Source organism: Cervus elaphus, chromosome 23, assembly GCF_910594005.1.
Source record: "Cervus elaphus chromosome 23, mCerEla1.1, whole genome shotgun sequence".
Taxonomy (NCBI): Eukaryota; Metazoa; Chordata; class Mammalia; order Artiodactyla; family Cervidae; genus Cervus; species Cervus elaphus.
The window spans coordinates 68572991-68577857 of record NC_057837.1 but is presented as its reverse complement, the minus strand read 5'-3'; the positions used below and the strand labels follow the sequence as shown (position 1 = coordinate 68577857).

The 4867-nt window shown below is 42.1% G+C and overlaps 1 non-coding gene across 1 annotated transcript; it reads right to left on the bottom strand.

The window, feature by feature from the left end:
• Nucleotides 1-4409: 4409 nt before the first annotated feature.
• Nucleotides 4410-4516, bottom strand: LOC122682282. The gene has a single exon (XR_006337301.1). It is a non-coding gene; the product is annotated as a U6 spliceosomal RNA (small nuclear RNA).
• Between the last annotated feature and the right edge of the window lie 351 nt (nt 4517-4867).

Here is a 4867-nt window from a genome sequence, read left to right as displayed (position 1 = left end):
CATGTGGGGTAGCAGTTATCAACCTCCTTTGAGAGACTTCCCTTACCCCACATCACACAGGCATGAAAAGGCAGCGCTGGGATTTGAACTCATAGCTTTCTTCCTTTCTGCTACACATTACTGTCACTCAACCCAAAGAGAATGAGAAGAGGTAAAAATGATGGGCTCAGAAGGTGTTTTGTATTTTAAAACCCCTTTATGTGTTCTGGAAAGTCTTTCTGGTCCTGTTTTCTGAGGTGTACAGGGTACACCTGTGTTTCTGTGTTTGCACAGGGTAGTAATGAGACAGGATAAAATCCTAGAATGGCCTGACTCCAGGTAATGTACTCTGCTGGAAATCCTTTGCCTTTGGAGATGCTATCCCTCCCTTTACCTAAGGTCTATCTGGTCATTGGTCCAAACCCATTACACATGACACCTGCCCTCGAACTCCATCTCTGACCTTGTCAGTACGTGTTGCCTTTCTGCACTGACCTTCTTTTATCCTGTCATTTATTACACTGCACTGTGACTTCTTTGATGATCCTCCATTCCTGTCTCTTCAACAAGGTAAAGTTTGTGCTAGAGGCACCTTTTTGCCCTGTGTACTCAGCTTGGTTCCTGGTATCTAATAAAGGTCTGACGAGCAGGAATGAATCCTCTCTATTCCTTATCAGGATTAAATCCAAAGTCTTTACCTTGATCCACAGACCCTGACTGAAATCCTTGCCCTCTCCTATGGATGCATCTTGTGCCAATGTCTATCACCTCATGAGCCCAGACCTAATTTCTCTTTCACTTTTTATTTTTTTAAATTTTTTAAATTTTTAATTTTTTTTCATTTATTTTTATTAGTTGGAGGCTAATTACTTCATAACATTGCAGTGGGTTTTGTCATACATTGACATGAATCAGCCATGGAGTTACATGTATTCCCCATCCCGATCCCCCCTCCCATCTCCCTCTCCACCCGAATCCTCTGGGTCTTCCCAGTGCACCAGGCCCAAGCACTTGTCTCATGCATCCCACCCGGGCTGGTGATCTGTTTCACTATAGATAATATACATGCTGTTCTCTCGAAACATCCCACCCTCGCCTTCTCCCACAGAGTCCAAAAGTCTGTTCACGTTTTAAATGTAATAGCCTCTCTTGCTTTAGAATGTCCACAGCTCTAATCACAATTTCAATGTATTTGGGACTTCTCTGGCTGTACAGTGGTTAAGACTCCAAGATTCCAATGCAGGGGGCACAGGTTGATCCCTGGTTGGGAAACTAAGATCCCACATGCCCTGGGGCACAGCCAAAAACACCAAAAAGCAATTTCAATGTAATTGATTATGTAACTATAAGTTGAACTATGTGCAATATCTATAAGTGAGATAGTCAAGTGTAGGCAATTTCATATAACTTAAAGGAATAATGATTTGATAATGGTTCATCCCTGGACTGTAAGCTCTGTGAAGGATACTGCCTAGAAGGGTCCAGTAAATGATAGATACTCAACATTTTCATAATCGATGAGCAGTCCTTGACCTTACATATCCTAAAGTGTTGAGAGTTGTGTAAGCATGCAGAATTTCACACCTTTCTCTGATTTAAGCCAGTTCTTTGTTACAAAGAGGAAGTAAAGAATTCTATCCCCCTAGGCTTCCCTTGTGGCTCAGCTGGTAAAGAATCCACCTGCAATGCGGGAGATCTGGGTTCGATCCCTGGGTTGGGACGATTCCCTGGAGAAGGGAAAGGCTACCCACTCTAGTATTCTGGCCTGGAGAATTCCATGGACTGTGTAGTCCATGAGGTTGCAAAGAGTCAGACATGACTGAGTGACTTTCACACACACACAAATCTAGATATTCCAATGAAACATCTTGCTTTCCTGAATTCTCTAACCATGTGGGTCTAGGTTCTAGTTTTGATTTAGGCAATCATGGTCAGTGTGAAGCACTGAGAACCATCAGGGCTCAGGAACTTCTCAGAGCTTGTCCTTCTACCAAGAAAGGGAGAGGAGTTTTTTGACAGAATCTGATGGGCCATTTATAGTAGCTGTTAATGGGCAAAATGTTATCTCTCTGATCCCCAGCTTCCCCATGGGAATATTTATATAGTTAGTCCACATTCCAGAATTGTAAAGACTAAATGATATAACAAACGAAGAGATAATGTAGCAGTCCTTTATTATTTTTGCACTCACTGTGGTCAGGAACAGGCAAGAAGGCAGCTTCAGACCTGAAGGTATTGGGGAGTCCATGGACTAAAGTTGTTGGCCTGTGTCCCCTGCCACTACAGTTATCTCATGCCAGGCAGCAGACTTGGGACTAAACATTCATTATCTCACTTTGTCTTCAAAATCCCTGCCTGAGGTAAGAACAGAGTTTATTTTTTACAGATGAAGAAACTGGGGTTCAGAAAAGTGAAGTTAATTACCTTATCTATGTTCCCAGCCAGAGGAGGAAGTAGGATTAGAACCCAAGTCACTTTTTTACAGCGTTGTGTTGACTTCCACTGTACAGCAATGGAAATCAACCACAACTACACACGTATCTCCTCTCTCTTGAGCTTCCCTCTTCTCTTCCCATCCCTCCTCTCTAGGTCATCACAGAGTGCCAGACTGGACTCCCTGTAGAACACAAGTCTTTTTGTTAAAAAAAAAATCAAAAGCTTATTTATTTGGCTGCACTGGGTTATAGTTGTGGCATGCAGGGTCTTTAGTTACAGCATGTGAGATCTAGTTCCCTGATCAGGGATGGAATCCGGGCCCCTTGCATTGGAAAAGCAAAGTCTTACCCACTGGACCACTACGGAAGTCCCCAGAACCCAAGTCTTTATACCAAGAAAAACAGATATTTTTCTCTTTGGGACCTTCCTGTAGACAATGAATATCACTGCTCTTTATGCTCTTCATGCATTTCTTTCTTGGCCACTAATCTAATGATAAATAAATAATGGATTGCTGCTGTAAAGCCTGATATCTTGGCTACACCCAGGTAAATGTCCACTGGCTTCAGTAGCAATTAGCTTCAGTGAGAGGTTGCCTGATTAATAATAATACCACCACCTGCTATTTATAGATGGCCATTCTCCAAGGAGTCCAAAATTCTTTGCAGACATTATCTAATCGAGTCCTGCTGTGTTACCGTAAATCTGGTCTGGGTTTGTGGTATTTTTGCCTTTTCACAGAGAGGGCTCATGTTCAGAGAGGGTTTAGATCTTGGCTCTCATCACACAGAAGGTTGGCATCCCCTACTTGTGGTCCATAAATACCTGTTTTGACCTCATAGTACTTTGCGCTCCATGGAAATTAGACCAGGTCTGTTATCACGATTTCTGCTCTCTGTGGGCCTCTGGCATTGCTCAGACCACAGGATCTGTACAGACAGCTTCATGAGAATTTCTAAGGTTTTGCAAAGGGTTTGTCTGGACTCACTTTCAGGCAGAGGCACCTTTGAATCGCTCCTGGGATCTGCATCAAGGTTGTCATCTCCTCCTCTCATTCCTCCTCTATGTCATTTTTCACTGTCTGCACTCTTTTCTTGTTTTCCTCCTCATCCTTCTTCTTCTTCTTCTTCTCCTCCTCTTCCTTCTTCTTCAACACACACTTATTTGGAGCTAGTTTTATGCCAAATCCCAAGCTAAGCACTTTATAGGAACTGCTTGACTTATTCCTCACAGGAGATATTGATTGATAGCTATCATTGCCAATACCACTTGACAGAACAGAAAACTGAGGCTCAGAGTGGATAAATTCCATTCTGATTGTTGACAATCTAAACTTTCCCAGATCAACTTGAGAAACTCTGTGGCATTACCACCCGGCACAGAGTCTGGCATGCATAAAACACCCAGTGAGTAGATGCTCAATAGAATAACAGAATAACTATCATTTATTAAGTATAGGTATATTATACATCATAATTTTCAATCCTTATAGCAATCTGATGAGGTAGGTCTTATTTTACAGAAAATGAACTAAGACTCAGAAAGGTAAATAATTTGCAAAGTTCACACAGTTAAAAAAATGAGATTATATTGTATTAATTAATTAATTTTTGGTTTTCCAGATTCCTGAATCTTTACACTTAATCCATAAGCTCGTTGGAATCAGTGAAGGGATGGCTGGTGGATGGATGGAAGTGAGAGAAGTAGGTGGGACCAGGGTTCTCCTCCCATGCCTTTCTGTCTCAGATGCTAAATTCTTGGTGACAGCAGGGTAATGGTGATAAAGACACATATGTAACACAGTCTGAAACCTTCATGGACTTGTGTAAATTGTCCTGGAGCTGCTTACCCATGAGAGACTTTCACTCTAAAGTGGGGCACTTAAAAACATTTTTTATTGGAATATAGCTGATTTACAGTGTTGTGTTAATTTCAGGTATACAAGAAAATGAATCAGTTATGCACAGACATATAGCCACTCTTTTTTAGACTCTAAAAATATGGAATGCTTCATGAATTTATGTGTCATCTTTGTGCAGGGCTCATACTAACTTTCTCCGTATAGTTCCAATTTTAGTATATGGGCTGCTGAAGCAAGCACTCAGTTCAGTTCAGTCACTCAGTCATATCTGACTTTTTGTGACCCCCATGGACTGCAGCACACCAGGCTTCCCTGTCCATCACCAACTCCCAGAGCTTGCTCAAACTCATGTCCACAGAGTCGGTGATGCCATCCAAACATCTCATCGTCTGTTGTCCCCTTCTCCTGCCCTCAATCTTTCCCAGCATCAGGGTCTTTTCCAGTGAGCCAGTTCTTTGCATCAGGTGGCCAAAGTTGGAGTTTCAACTTCAGCATCAGTCCTTCCAATGAATATTCAGGACTGATTTCCTTTAGGATGGACTGTTTGGAGCTCCTTTCAGTCCAAGGGACTCTCAAGAGTCTTCTCCAACT